At 33.7% G+C, this 16,248-nt stretch overlaps 1 long non-coding RNA gene across 1 annotated transcript; it reads right to left on the bottom strand.

Moving 5' to 3' along the window:
* Positions 1-4,213: 4,213 nt before the first annotated feature.
* On the bottom strand, positions 4,214-6,898 carry LOC114927510 (uncharacterized). Its single transcript, XR_003818002.2, has 4 exons — positions 6,720-6,898; positions 6,277-6,476; positions 5,917-6,105; positions 4,214-4,876 (listed from the first exon to the last, which is right to left on the bottom strand). It is a non-coding gene; the product is annotated as an uncharacterized lncRNA (long non-coding RNA).
* Positions 6,899-16,248: the final 9,350 nt, after the last annotated feature.

Genomic DNA, 16,248 nt, shown 5'->3' with positions numbered 1-16,248 from the left:
TCCTTTGAAGTTCAGAATGATTGGAATCCATAGAAACTCAGAATTCAGATAGTGTTATTGATTCTCTTAGTTCAGTATGTTGATTCTTGAACATAGCTACTTTATGAGTCTTGGCCGTGACCCTAAGCATTTTGTTTTTCTAATATTACTACCGGATACATAAATGCCACAGACACATAACTGGGTGAACCTTTTCAAATTGTGACTCAGCTTTGCTAGAGTCCCCAATTAGAGGTGTCCAGAGTTCTTAAGCACACTCTTTTTGCTTTGGATCACGACTTTAACCGTTCAGTCTCAAGCTTTTCACTTGACACCTTCACGCCACAAGCACATGATTAAGGACAGCTTAATTTAGCCGCTTAGGCCAGGGGTTTTATTCCTTTGTGCCATCTTATCCATTAATGCTCAAAGTCTTGGATCCTTTTTACCCTTTGCCTTTTAGTTTAAAGGGTTCTTGGCTTTTTCTGCTTGCTTTTTCTTTTTTTTCTTCTCTTTTTTTTCCCGCAAGCTTTGTGTCTTTCACTGCTTTTTCTTGCTTCAAGAATCAATTTTATAATTTTTCTGATTATCAATAGCATTTCTCTTTTTTCATCATTCTTTCAAGAGCCAATGATTTTAACATTCATAAACTTCACTATAAAAAATATGCACTGTTCATGTCATGCATTCAGAATCACAGAAAATATCACCACATTTAAGTAAAAAAGACTATTCTTCAATATAGACCCACTTTTTCATGCAATATATCACTCCTGTATTTTTTTTATTTGGATTCAAGCTCAGTGAGTAATACATGAGACATCTTTTCAGAAATAAAGCAATAGGGAGAATGAAACTAGTCCTAGGATTCTAACCAATAAAGGATTATGCAGCAAACAAAGCAAAATAGCAAAAAACCGAAACATAACATAGTAAAAGCGGGAAGGGATAAAAGAAATGAAAGGAACTCAACCACCTTAGTTATCCGAGCGGTCATTTTATTCTTCAGGTTGTGCTCCTTTGTGAAGATGATTCACCTCCCTTAGTGCCATAAAATTAAACAGAAAACTCTTAAGCGAAGCGTCAACACCAAACTTAAAGGTTTGCTTGTCCTCAAGTAAAGAAAATCTGAAAATAGAAACAAATAACAAGATGGAAGAAGAATAAAAGGATAAAAGAACAAGAGAGAATTAGGAACTAGTGTAGTTGTGTAGCGCAGGCGACGCGTATGCGTGCAGCACGCGTACACGTGGGTCGCGGAAATTTTCTTAATGACACGTTAGCGTCAGGCATGCGTCCGCCTGCCCTGGATTTTGTGCGATTCGCGCGAAGGCAGCCGCGCACACGCACAATTCTCTGCCGAAATATATATTTACACCGTTTTTCTAGGTCACGCATACGCGTCAGTGACGCGTACGCGTGGTGTGCCAAAATCACCAATGACGCGCACGCGTGGGGTACGCGTTTGCGTGAGCTTGTTTGTGGGAAAGGCTTCATTCTGGCGCCACTCCCGCACAACTCTCTGTTCATATTTAATTTTTTTACGCGCACCCATCTGACGCTTACGCGTCAGCAACGCTTGCGCGTCGGGTGCTCTTCTTCTTTTTTTTTTATTTATCCGGTTCCTATTCTAAAATAGCTCCATGATCAAAAAATTAGTAAGAACTCAATAAAAACCAAATAAGTAAGAAAACTACTACTACGAAAAATAACTAAGAATGAAAAAGAACGATCATACCACGGTGTGTTGTCTCCCACCAAGCACTTTTAGTTAAAGTCTTTAAGTTGGACATGTGGTGAGCTACTTGTCATGGTGGCCTGTGCTTGTACTGATCCAGGAATCTCCACCAATGTTTGTAATTTCCATGGCTACCGGGATCCCAAACTAGGCGCATAACGCCTTCGAACAAGTTGAAGCAAGTGACAAGACTCCAAGAGTGTTGATTGTGGGAATGAATTCTAGGGTCCCAAATCTTACTTTTACACCCGTCTTCTTGTGTATCACCATTGTTCTCACCAGGTGGCAAGCGATCTGAATTCTCACAGAGACATCCAAACAACCATCTAGACCCATTTAGATTAGCTCTACACCAATCCTTGCATTTCAATTTGGAGTATGCAACCATATTGAACCTTGCTTGACAACTCTTGCCACTAACCATCTTCCTCTTACTCTTAATGCCACAAAGAGCTCTAAGTTGACCATCCGTCTCCAGTAGCCCATATTCAAGTGGAAAAGTAAAGATTAAGGATAGGAATTTTACCCACTTGAATGTTGTATTGGATGGTGATGACTTTGGAAGAGGTCTTGCAAGCTCCACTCCCTTGTGTTCTTCTTTGAATTCTTCCACCTCTTTGCAAGCTTCCTCATTTCAACTCTTCTCTTGGTACTTTCTTCTAATTCAATCCTTCTTCATTACTTACAAGGATCTTCCTCTTCCATATATGAGGGTGGAAAGTTCTTTAATTCACTGGAGTATAACTCCTTTGATTGGTTTCCTCACTTTCTTCCATAGGATCTTGCATTGTATCTTTTGGAAGGAATTTGCTTGTTCTCTTCTGGTTCTTGATCATTGTCTGCACATACTTTCTTTTTACATCTCTTTATTCATGTATTCTTTAGCGACTAAGGGATTCTTTTCTCTTGCTCTTCTTCCATATATGAGGGGTGGAAAGTTCTTTAATTCACTGGAGTATAACTCCTTTGATTGGTTTCCTCACTTTCTTCCATAGGATCTTGCATTGTATCTTTTGGGAAGGAATTTGCTTGTTCCTCTTCCTGGTTCTTGATCATTGTCTGCACATACTTCTCTACATTTTTGACACTCATCTTTATATCATGTAGGAATTCTTTCATGAGGAGCTTAAGATCTGATGGTATTTGAGATGAATAAGGAGATTGTGGTTCTTGATATGAATAGGGAGATGTTGGCTCTTGGTATGGGTAGAAAGATGATGGTTCTTGACATGGATAGAAAGATGATGGTTATTGATATGAATATTGAGATGTTGGTTCTTGATATGAATATGGAGGTGGTGGCTCTTGATTGTTGGAACATGGAGCATTGAAGTCTCTTTGGTTTTGACCTTGCTAACCAAAATTTGGATAGCTCCTCCATTCACCATAATATGAATCACTACTCGGGTATGAGTAGTAACCTATTTGATCTTTCTCCATTATTTTTCTTTAGCACAAAATACCAAACAGAATTAAACGTACCATGTGGTAAACAGGAAAGTAAAGAAGACAAAACAGAAAAATTTTTTTGAAAAGGAATAAAATAAAGAATAATAAAAATTCAAAAATAAATGAAAAGAAGTGAACTATAAATTCCAAAAATTAAACAAAGAAAGATACTAGGATTTTTAAAAAATATATATATTATTATTTGTTTTTTTAGAAAAATTACTACGGGGACACCAAACTTAATTTCAAAAATTAAGAGAAAAAAATTTAAATAAAATAAATCAAAATAAATATATATATATATTTGAAAAACTTTTAAAAATAGATTTTAATAAAATTAAAAATAAAACGCCTAATCTAAGCAATCAAACAACTGATAGTTGTTAATCACAGTCAATCCTCGGCAACGGCGCCAAAAACTTGGTGCGGTATTTTACAACCCACAAACTAACCGGCAAGTGCACCGGGTCGTACCAAGCAATACCTTACGTGAGTAAGGGTCAATCCCACAAGGATTGATGGATTAAGCAACAATAGTGTTTGATAGGCTTAGTTAGGCAAACAGAAAGTAATGTTTGGGCAATATAAAAGACATTAAACAATATAAATAATATTGAAGGAAGGCGAGTAAATAATTTGGGAAGAAAATATGGAGAAAACAGTTAAGGTTTCAGAGTTATCTAATTTTTTCGGATTAACTTTTCTTACCAACTATTTTAATTATGTAGGATTTAATTTATGGCAAACTATATGTGACTAGACCCTAATTCCTTAGACCTTCCTAATCTCCTCTAAAATTCATCAACAGCCAATTTCTTGGTCAATTAATTCCAATTAGAGGTTGATGATCAAATTCCAGTTTATATGCCACAAAAATAAAAGGATTATATGTCACGTATCCTATTAAATCCAGATAATTAAAATTTAGGAGAATATATTTTCAAACTGTTGTTCAAGTATAGAGCTTTTCCAAGTTATATAAGAACTCAATTAGAAAGAGTGTCATACTTCCGTTCCACCCAAATTCATAAAATAAAGAGCGAAAATAATTCTTAAATTATAAATCCATGCATAAATTAAAATAGAAAAAGCAATAAAATCAATCCATATAAATAGATAGAGCTCCTAACCTTAACAATGGAGGATTAGTTGCTCATGAAAAAGAAAGAAAATTTGGATTGTCAGTTATATTCCCCCTGATGGGATGAGGTAGAATTCTCTCCAATGGAATAGAAGTCTCCCCTTTTTATAATTAATCCTAATTAATTTTAAAATCTAATATCTAAAATTAAGATAATATCTTTTTCTATTTTCAAATTCAAATTCGAATTTAAATCAGAATTAACTAACTACTCCGCGTCTTGTAACGTGGGGACCACTTGGTTTCACTGGATCTGCACCTAACTTGGGTGCTAAAATGGGGCCCAGAACTCACCCCCCAGTGGTTTCTGCGATTTCTGCACGTGGCGCATGTCACGCGTATGCGTCAGTCACGCGGACGCGTCGCTGGTCTTCTTCGTGAGTCACGCGGACGGGTTTCTGAGCAAATCTTCAAATCACGTGTACGCGTCAGTCACGCGTACGCGTCGCCATGGATACTTCCAGATCACGCGCACGCGCCAGGCACGCGTGCGCGTCTCTCCTTGCTGCCATCTCCTTGGTTTCTTCTCTTTCTTTGCAGAAACTTCATCAAATCCATCCGAATACTACCTAAAATAAATAAAATTGCACAAAACTCAAAAAACATCCATAGTGGCTAAAATATAATTAATTTTTAATTAAACTCAACAAATTAGATGTAAATTCACTAGAAAAAGATAGGAAAGATGCTCACACATCAGTTTATCCTAAATAAGCTGGGATTCGATGATGCTTTTGTTGGTTGAATTCGAGAATCGGTCACTACTGTTTCTTATTCTGTCACTGTGTAAGGACAACCCTATGATTTTTTTAAACTACATAGAGGCATCCTATGCTTTTGTGCAGAAGGCTATCCTTCTCGCTACACAAGATAGAACAAAACAGACTAATTCAGGGCATTCAAGTAACAAGGAGATGTCCTAGGGTGAACCATTTATTATTTACAGATGACTCCATTCTTTTTTTTGCAAGGCCTCCTCCGAATCTTGCCAGAGAATTATAGAGTTGTTGGATTCTTACAAGAGTTTTAGTGGGCAGCAGGTAAATTTAAATAAATCGGCTGTGTTTTTCAATAATAATACCCCCGAGCCAATTCGTTTACAATGGACAACATCTCTAATGATTGGTTATATTGGCACGCAAGATAAATATCTTGGCTTACCTTCAACTGTTTCTAAATCTAAAATGGCTACATTTAGAGAAATAAAAGAGAAGGTGCGTAAGAAAGTAAATGGCTAAAAAAGAAATTTTTTGTCGACAAGAGGAAGACAGGTCGTTCTTAAGGCAATAGGAGAAGTTGTTCCAATTTATACTCTCTCTTATTTTAAACTTTTTAATAGCTTATTGTCTGACATTCACAGTATTTTGTCCCAATTTTGGTGAGATAAAAAAGGATCAGAGAGAAAAATGGCTTGGATTGATTGAAACAATATGACCTTACCTAAGAAGAAAAGAGGTTTGGATTAAAGATCCAAGGACTCAAAATCTGGCTCTATTGGGCAAGCAATCTTGGAGACTGGCAACACAATCTAATTTCTTTCTAGCAAGAATTTTTAAAGGCAAATATTTCATATACACTAATGCTCTAAAAGTTGAAGTTGGGAGCTTACCTTCTTGGGACTGGCGCAGCTTATTGGAAGGTCAAACAGTTGTTAAAAAAAGGATTATCCTGCAGTGTTGACATGGCCATTGATATTAGAATTTTTTAGGATCCTTAGCTTCCGCCTCCTTACCCATTCACAGTCCCTTCAATTTCACTGTCCCAAGCTGCTAAGCATTGGTTGTTTTGGGAGAAGGACCTTCTCAATGAAGACAGAAAATGAAATCAATCTCTGGTGTTAGAACACTTTTCCCAGGATATCAGTAATAGAATTTTATCCATTACAATTAGTGATAGTGCTGATAAATTGTAATAGATAAAGAATAAATCACAATTTTATGATGTTACTTATGGTTATCAAGTAGCCTACCACTTTAAGCATGAGCCAATTGAATTGTGCTTCCTACTGTTGCAACAAAAAGAAATATGGAATTGCCTTTGAAAACTCTCAATTCCCCACAAGATCAAAATTTTTTGTGAAAATCTCTCCATGAACGACTCCCAATCCTTCAGTTGTTCCACCAAAGATTCCCACCAACCAGAGACACTTGCCCTTCCTGCCATGAAAATCTAGAGACAATACTTCACTGTTTAATATACTGTAAAATTTCTAAAAAGATTTGGGTGCGTTTTCTCCTGAATGGGTTTTTTCAGCTATGTTTCCAACTTGTTTTCATTAATGGTGGCAAGTGATAGTTGGAAAGCTCAGATTGAACCTAAACAGTGAAGAAGATTTGTTCTCTTGGCAATCCTTCTCTGATATAACTGAAAAGAACGTAACTTCTAGATTTTTGAGAAAATAAGAAGACTCACATCAGAAGTGATTTTCGCCTCCATCATCAAGCTGTTGGTCGAGCTCCAGATGATGCACACTCCATCAAGTCTTTCTTCCCTTTGATTCAAGAATTTTTCTTCTTCTTAAGTTTATTATTATTTTTTTTTTTTTGCGGTAGTGATGTATTTGGGGAGACATCTCTTTTCTTTGTTTGGTTGGTCTATTGTTGGATATCTGTATCTTTTTTATTAATTAATGAAGTACTTTTAACTTTGGGAAAAAATTTTTGTTGTAAATCTAAACTTTATTTAAAAATTTATCATTAGTCAATAAATTACTATATGCACAAGTCGAAATTCGAACGTTTACTTATCGACTTATATTTTACAATTGAATGTGTACATATATTGGTCCACCACTGAGGGATAAGAAATAAGAAATGGAGAATGACAATAGTTGCCTCTTCGGGCCAAAAGGGCAATCAATCTAAGAAAATGTCCGCAAATTTCTCAGCTAGTGAGTAGTGACTACACATATGGACAAGCCATACCTGCAAAAAAAACAACACCGAGCAAAGCAAATCTTTCCCTTCTTTTGTCACCTTATAATAATGCAGCCAAAATTAAATAAAGAGAACTACTATTAGTACTCTACCTTCGTCAAAAAGAAAAGAAGGAAAGTTACAAATATTGCAGGGGCTTAATTGACCTTTATATTTTTTATTATGAAAAGATTGGGTGGAAAATTCTAAAACTGACTGTTAATAGTATATATAATTTATATTTCTCATCAAGACTCATTGGATTTTTTAAAATTCAAATCTTAATTTTGAGGATAAAATGTGTCCAAGACTAAGTTTGTTCTTGTTGAGCTATATATTAGCTCTCTGCATTCTTAAACAATCTATATGGATCTTGAGAGTTAAGCTCATGCAATTCCTTCACTACCGATATCAAGTTTCTTGTTCAAGCAAATAAATAAAACAATCGTTTTCCAGCCACAGAAGGTTGATTGGAAGCTAAAGAGAGACTAATGGTCCAAGTAATATTCAAATAGTTGACACTTGTTTGTGCATCACTCGTAGATGGTTCCTTATAGGGGTGGCAAACGGGCCTAAACCCGCCGGGTCGGCCCGCGTAACCCGTCAAAAAAGGCAGACTGGACTGAAAAATCGGGACCGCTAAATAGCAAAAGCCTGCCTAACCCGCACCGCTTAAACCGCGGGTTTTGGCGGGCTTTGGCGGGGCGGGACGGGGCGGGCTTTTTCGCCGGGCTAAGGTTTTTATTAGTGAGGGGGTATTTTTGCAATTTTTTTGCCAATACCTAACTTCCCCCAACCTAACTTACAAGAGTATGAAGATAAAAATTGAGTGTTTTAAATTATGTTTATGTTATTTTGGAGACAATATTTATAATTATGTTTTGGATTATATTTATTTTGCTTTGGAGAGAATATTTATACTTATATTTTGAATGAAAATTTGGTTTATAATTATATTTATTAGATATTTATAATTATAAAGACTTTAATGTTTGTGAATATAAAAAATATAATTTTTTATGCCATTAGAAATTATAAATTTATTAATATGGTTGTGAAATTATATATATTACTTAATAGTTAATAGTAAAAAAAAAAAGAGGAGCTTTGGCGGGCTTAACCCGCCAGCCCGCAGTTAGGCGGGACGGGCTAGGATTCTAGGACCGCCTCACTAGGCGGGGCGAGGCAGGGCGGGCTTCCCCGCTTGCCACCCCTAGTTCCTTATCAATCCTCATTCTTGGAAATCATAGATATATGAGCAAAATGAATTCAAATAATGCTGTTTAGAAGTGTTTTATCACCTTTTAAGTTGAAAAGTAACTTGAATAAATATAGAGAAAGTAGATTAAAAACTCTTATCAAGATTCTTTCGTATTCCAAATTTCTACTGTTTTAAATTTGTCATTTTTCATAATAAGATATATTTACAAGAATTTTAACACTTAAGTTAGTATAAATTGCAAAAAACATTAAATTAAAAATCAAACATAAATATATGTATTTAAAATAGTTTATATATCATGAGATTATAATATTATGAATTCATCTTTTTTATATGATTTCAAGGTCACAAATTATCTTTTAGATTAGTTGATTCTATGATAGTGAACTACACTTATTCTGTGAGATCCTGAGTTTAATTTTCTTAGGCCTATATATAATAGTATTGTAATTTTTTCTTTAATAGAAAAATGATAGTTACAATATAAGCCATCAAACTCATGAAGTTGGGTTATTAGGTAATAAGTATCAAGTAATAAAGACTTATTGTTATTCTATCTTTAATACTTTGAAGATGTAAAGGTCTTTCTTGAAATCCAACATAACCTCAATCGTCAATTTGAATCTTTGAGATTTTAGATGCACTTGAACTCGATTCTTGGTATTGGACCTAAAGAAGTAGTTTAGAATAGACCCCCAACTCAAACTCAAAGTTAAGACAGCAAGTTCTGAGTTATAGTGAATTGACGAAATCTGATTTTTCTTTGCAAAAACTAATTCAAAATTAAAATTAAAATTTTAATTAAAACTAAATTAAATTAAACTAAAATTAAACAATTAGTAAACAATCGCAGTAACAATTTCTCAACAAAACAGTCATCAATGCAGAAAATAACAAAATTAGAGAATCCCAAACACTTCAACAATTTAAAATCTAACGTATTGAATCTAACCTAAATTAATCAACTTAAATTCACTAAGATTAGAAAACTAAATCCACTATATTTGAAACGAATTCAAAATTAAATTGAAATTCTACTCAAACCTAAACTAAATTAAACTAAAATGAAAGAAATTAAAAAAGAGTTGCTCAAGAACCTGTAATGAAGAACAGAACAAGAAACAAGGGAAGAGATAGGTGTTGCAACCCTAGTCACCAAAGTACCAATGGTGGCAGATGATGGTAATGGCAGATGGTGGATTGACGACGACGGAGAGGTGGTCTTAGTGGCGGTGGCAAATGACGGTGACGGCAGAGAGAGAGAGAGAGAGAGAGAGAGAGAGAGAGAGAGAGAGAGAGAGAGAGAGAGAGAGAGAGAGAGAGAGAGAGAGAGAGAGAGAGAGAGAGAGAGAGAGAGAGAGAGAGAGAGAGAGAGAGAGAGAGAGAGAGAGAGAGAGAGAGAGAGAGAGAGAGATGATGGTAATGGTGGTGAGGGTTCGAATAAGGGGAAAAAGATTCGTGATTTGAATTTACGACCCTTTTACCGTCGAATTTACTATAAAAAAATTACCATTTCCATTGCGGGTCACCAAAACGCATTGTTTCACTAAATTGAGTTACCATCGAATTTTTCCGACGGAAAAAGAACGTGCCAATCTAATTTATTTTTCCTCCAAGTATTATTGACGAATTTATCGTCGAAAAACAGAATCTGCCAGTAATTACTTAACCTTACAAATTTGACGTGGTTATCGCTGGTAAATCTGACGATAAATCTGCCACTAATTTGCAACGATAAATCTGACAGTACTCATTATTTTTCTTATAGTGCAATTCTACACAAGTTTACTTTGATTTATTCTTTCTCATTCTTTAGTTACTAGTTATGGATGCTTGTTACTTTGATATTTAATTTGATGTTAGGGAATAAATTTTTTCTTATTTATCTTGAATCTATGTTTATTTGAATTGTTCTTCCCTTCTTTGTTAATTTGCTTAATTTAAATTTAGATATCATTACTTGTAATGTTAAGTTCTATTCATACATGCCAAATGTTTAATAAAATATTTTTAGCTAATTCAGAATAATTCTTTTGTCTTAGCTTAAGGATAGGATTTATTGGATAAAATAAATTAACTTGTATCTATCTCCATATTAAAATTATCATGAATGATCATGAGAAATAAACATGTTAGCAAATTAGACAAAAGTACAAGAAACTAGAAGACTCCACACATTGTCAAGTTATTTGAAGATTTGAAAATTTATAACTCATATATTGTTTTCTACAAAATCCAAGAAGAATTATAAATTGAAAGTTTTAAGTTGATGACTAAATTTGAAGAATTTGAAGCAAATTTAAATAAGAAAGTTGACTAGTCAAAGTTTCTACTAATTTTTGAAACTATTACAACTAGTGCTTAGTTGTTATAAGAATTATTATTTTATTATGAAGCTTGTCTATAGACTTGAAATCCATGTACTTTAATTATCTCTTCACATGAATGAAAATGTATTGAGTTATTAGAAATTCTCTTATACTTTGTGAGTGTATTTTTGGTGAGTTTAAGAGCCAAAAAAAGATAATAGTGGCATTTATATGAGTAAGTGATTCTGGGACCAATAAATTATGGATATTATACTTACATTTGGTATTAGAGCTGGCTAATCCAACGCCAAATGTTTGAGAGATTGTGAGGTGTGAGAGAGTTCTCACATATTTGTTTGTTCATAGAGTTAGTATAGCAAATATTTTTACTATTGTGTGGTCCGGTCCCAAATTAGATGAAAAATTTGTTTACAGTTATTAGAGGCTTTGATGTCTACCCATTTGAAGATTCAGAACCTATGAAATTTTATTGAACTGAATTTGCAAGAAGAAGCTGATGCTGTCCAATAGAGGAGAGATCAATTGGCGCTATCTCAAATTCATCAAGAAGTAAAGTGTAAAAGAGGCATGAAACACGTTGAAGCTGTCGTACAAAGACACTGATAAAGTCTAGAAAGCAAAGCTATAGTCTTTGCAAAGAGAATATGAAAAGTATGAGATGTATAACTCAGAAACTGTTGAGTAATATTTTACTTGTGTTACAGATCTTGTCAATAAGATGAGAGTCTATGAAGAAGATATGCCCAATAGCAAAGTGGTGAAAAAAATTCTTCGCACCATGCCAATGAAGTATGATCATGTGATGACTACAATACTAGAGTCCCATGATATTGATACCATGATGATTACAAAGTTGCAAGGAACCATGAAAGGTCACATCAGCAGAATATTAGAGAAGTCAGAAAAATCAACCGAAGAAGCCCTGAAAAGCCAGGTGAATTTAAATAATATTGCAGAATTAAGCCATACACAATAAAGACAAAATCGTGGTTTTAATTTTCAAAATAGAAGAAGAGAAAATTTCAGAGAAAGAGGTCGCGAAAATTACAACCAAGGAATGCATATTAACTTTACACAACATAATCAAGAAAGAAGTGAAACAAATTTTAGGCCTATCAATTGAGAAAGAGGTTGAGCCAATTTTTATCAAGAAAGAACAAATTTCAATTTCTTTCCTTGTTGAAAGTATGGACACAAAACAACAGATTACAAATTTAAAATGATAAGTAACAATCAAGCATACGTTGCAGAAAATCAACATCAAAATAATGATGCTAATCTGAGTACACAAACTTTATTTTTTACAAGTAATTCATGTGCTGAAAATGAAAATATATAGTACTTAGATAATGCTTACAGTAATCATATGCCTGGTAAAAAAGAATTATTTTTTCACTAGATGATTCAGTTAAACTACTATTGAATTTTGGAAATAATACAAAGATCCCTATTGAAGAAAAATAGAAAATACAAATTAAATTGAATGATGGTTCTATGAGTTATATTTTTTTTATGTTTTCTATGCTCCTGAACTTGATTACAATTTATTTAGTATATGGCAATTACCTGAAAAGGAATATAAAATAATAACTTATCATGGATATTGCACTATGTTTGACAACAACAAAAGGTTCATAGATAAAAAAAAGATGACTTCAAACATAATGTTTCCATTAAAAATTCAACATGCTAATCCCTTTTGCATGAGTTCTATAATACTTGATGATAGCTGATTGTGGCATATGCGATTTGGATATTTTTATTTTTCTGGTCTAAACTACTTGTCAAGAAAAAGACTTGTTTCTAGTCTACCACGAATTCATATTCCTAATTGTGTTTGTGAGATTTGTCAACTAGAAAAGAAGCACAGAGATCCATTCCCTACAGAAAAGTCATGGAGAGATAGAATATTACTTGAAATTGTGCATTCAGATCTTTGTTCTGTAGAAGTTTCAAGCAATGGTAGTAGTAGGTACTTTATCACTTTTATTGATGATTTTAATAGATATACATGGGTATACTTTCTGAAACAGAAATTAGAAGCATATGATACCTTCAAGACATTCAAGACGTTTGTCAAAAAATAAAGTGGCTGTAATATCAAAATCCTCAAAACAGACAGAAGGACAGAATATCTTCATGTTCAAATTACTTTAAACAACATGGAATTCAACATTAACTAACAACCAGATATACTCCTTAACAAAATGGAATTGCTGAAAGAAAGAACAAAACTATCATGGATATGTTCAGATGCATGCTCAAGTCAAAATAAATATCTAAAGAATTTCGGGAAGAAGCAGTCGCAACAGCAGTTCCTATTTTAAACAGGTATCCAACAAAGAGTGTTCATGATAAAACTCCAGAGAAAGCCTGGAGTGGAAAGCAGCCTTCCATTCATCATTTCAGAGTCTTTGGGTGTATTGCTTATGCTCGTTTACCAGATTAGTTAAGGAAGAAGTTAGATGACAAAAGTGAAAAGTGTATCTATAGCACAGACTCAAAAGCATACAAGCTCTATAATCCAGAATAAAAAAAGGTGATCATTAGTTGGGACGTGACATTTGACGAGAAAGATATGTGAAACTGAAATACAAAAACAAAAACAGCCGATTGTAATTCCAAATTCATGTGATGAAGTAGAAGAAAGGTAACCTGACATAACTGAACAACCAAAATCATCTAGAAGGCCTCAAAGAGAGCAGAGACTACTTGCTAGATTAGCATATTATGAAGTTGGCAATGACAACGCTCCGTCCGACAAAAAAATCATAAATTTTCCTCTATTTTTAGACTGTGAGCCATTGAACTTTGAAAAAGCCTCTAGAGACAACAATTAGAAGAAAGCAATGGATGAGAAAATTCATGCCATTGAGAAGAATGACACATGGGAGCTGACAAATTTACCAATAGATAAGAAGCTGATTGGAGTAAAGTGGATTTACAAAACTAAGTACAAACCCAATTGTGAAGTTGATCGTTTCAAAGCAAGATTGGTTTCTAAGGGATACAAACAAAAACTAGGTATTAACTACTTTGAAGTATTTGTTCTCGTTGCTAGATTAGATACTATTCATATGATTATTTCACTATCGGCTCAAAATAAATAGAAGATACATCAAATGGATGTTAATTCTGTATTTCTAAATGGTACTTTAGAAGAACAAGTGTATGTTGAGTAACATGCAGGATATGAAATTCCTGAGAAAAAAGATAAAATTTACAGATTGAAGAAAGTTTTGTATGGGGTTAAAGTAAGCACCAAGAGCGTGGTACAAGAAGATTGATTCTTATTTCACTCAGAATGGTTTCAAAGGATATTCCTTTGAGCATACCCTTTATATCAAGTTCGTAGAGTCTGGATATATCTTGATCATGTATCTTTATATTAATGATTTTATCTTTACCAGCAACAATTCAATCATAATTGCATAATTCAAGAAGGTTATGATAAAAGACTTTAAAATGACAGGTATGGGCTTGATGTCTTATTTTCTCGGCATCGAAATCATTCAAAAAGATGATAGAATCTTCTTTTCACAGAAGAAATATGCAAATGACATTTTGAAGAAATTTTAGATAGAGCACTCAAAATCAGTTCCTACTTCAGTCGAAGAAAGGTTTAAGTTATTGAGAGAAGATAAAGGAAGAGCAGTAAATCCCATTTATTACAAAGAATTGGAAGCCTAAGGTACTTGACTGCAACTAGACTAGATATTATATTTGGAGTTGGATTGCTTAGCAGATATGGAGGAGTCTTGTACCAACTATTTGCAAGCTGCAAAATGATTTTTTTGATATATCAAAGGTACTTTAAATGACGGTATTTTTATGAAAATACCAATGAAGTAAATCTTATCAGTTACACTGATAATGATTAAGCTGGAGATATTGAAACAAGAAAAAGTATTTCAGGATTTGCATTTCGTCTTGGTTCTGGTACAATTTCATAGTCTTCGAAGAAACAACTAGTAGCACTTTCTACAGCAGAAGCAGAATAAATAATATCAGCAAGTTGTGCAACACAAGCAGTTTAGTTAAGAAGAATTCTTGAGGAATTGAACGAGAAACAAAGTACTCCAACAACGATATTCTGTGATAACAAGTTAGCTATTGTATTTTGCAAAAATTCAGTGTTCCATAGAATATCAAAGCATATTGATATTCGGTTTCACAAAATTAGAGAATTGGTGAATAAGAAAGAAATTTTAATTGAGTACTGTCCTATTGAAGATCAAATTGCAGATATCTTTACAAAGCCGTTGAAGACTAAGTTATTTTATAAGTTGAAGAAGATGTTTGGAATGATAAATTCTATACGTTTGATTTAAGGAAGGCAATGTTGGATAAAATAAATTAACATGTATCCATCTCCATATTAGAATAATCATGAATGATCATGAGAGATAAGCAAGTTGCCAAATTGGATAAAAGTACAAAAAATTAGAAAACTCCACACATTACCGATAGGGGTGGCAACAGGGCGGGTAGGGGCGGGTTTTTGCTCTACCCGACCCCGCGCCGCTCAACAAAAACCCGCATCAAACCCGCCCCACTTCTATCCGCGGGTAGTAAAATGTTAAATCCTAACCCGCCCCTGCGGGTACCCGCCCCGCCCCTACCCGTCCCAATAATTATTAAATCCAAAAAATAAAATAAAATTTTAAAAATTATATAACCATTATTTACATTTATAACATAAATTAAAGTAAAAATTTAAATATGATACAATATTATTAATAATTTTATATATATTACATATATTATATATTAAAATATATATATATATATTATATATACCGGGGCAGGTAGGGGCGGGTTTAACCTAAACCCGCCCAAGAACCCGCCCCGCCCAAGAACCCGCCCCGGTGCGGGTGCGGGTAATTACCCGCCCCGAACAGGTAGGGGTGGGATGGATACCCGCAGGTTCGGGTAGTGTTGTCACCCCTAATTACCAAATTGTTAGAAGATTTAAAAATTTACAATTCATATGATATTTTCTACAAAATCCTAAAAGAATCATGGATTAAAAGTTTTAAGTTGATGACTAACCTTAAAAAATTTAAAGCAAGTTTGAATAAGAAAGTTGACTAGTCAAAGTTTCTACTAGTTTTTTGAACTATTATAATTACTACTTAATTGTTATAAGAATTATTATTTTATTATACAAATTTTTTATATAAAGGCTTGAATTCCGTGTACTTTAATCATCTCTTCATATGAATAAAAATGTATTAGTTATTAGAAATTCTCTTATACTTTGTGAGTGTATTGTTGATGAGTTTGAGAACAAAAAAAAGTTGATAGTATTATTTATACGAGTGAATGATCGTGGAACCAATAAATTGTGGATAATTACTTACAAGATCTAAGATAATTTGGAGTCACATAATTATTCTTAACAAATTATAATTAAAGTGGCTAAATCAATATAATTAATATAATTTTTAATAAATTGCAATTAAGGTCATAAT

The sequence above is a fragment of the Arachis hypogaea genome, chromosome 3, assembly GCF_003086295.3.
Source record: "Arachis hypogaea cultivar Tifrunner chromosome 3, arahy.Tifrunner.gnm2.J5K5, whole genome shotgun sequence".
Lineage (NCBI taxonomy): Eukaryota > Viridiplantae > Streptophyta > Magnoliopsida > Fabales > Fabaceae > Arachis > Arachis hypogaea.
This window is presented reverse-complemented; position numbering and strand designations above follow the sequence as displayed.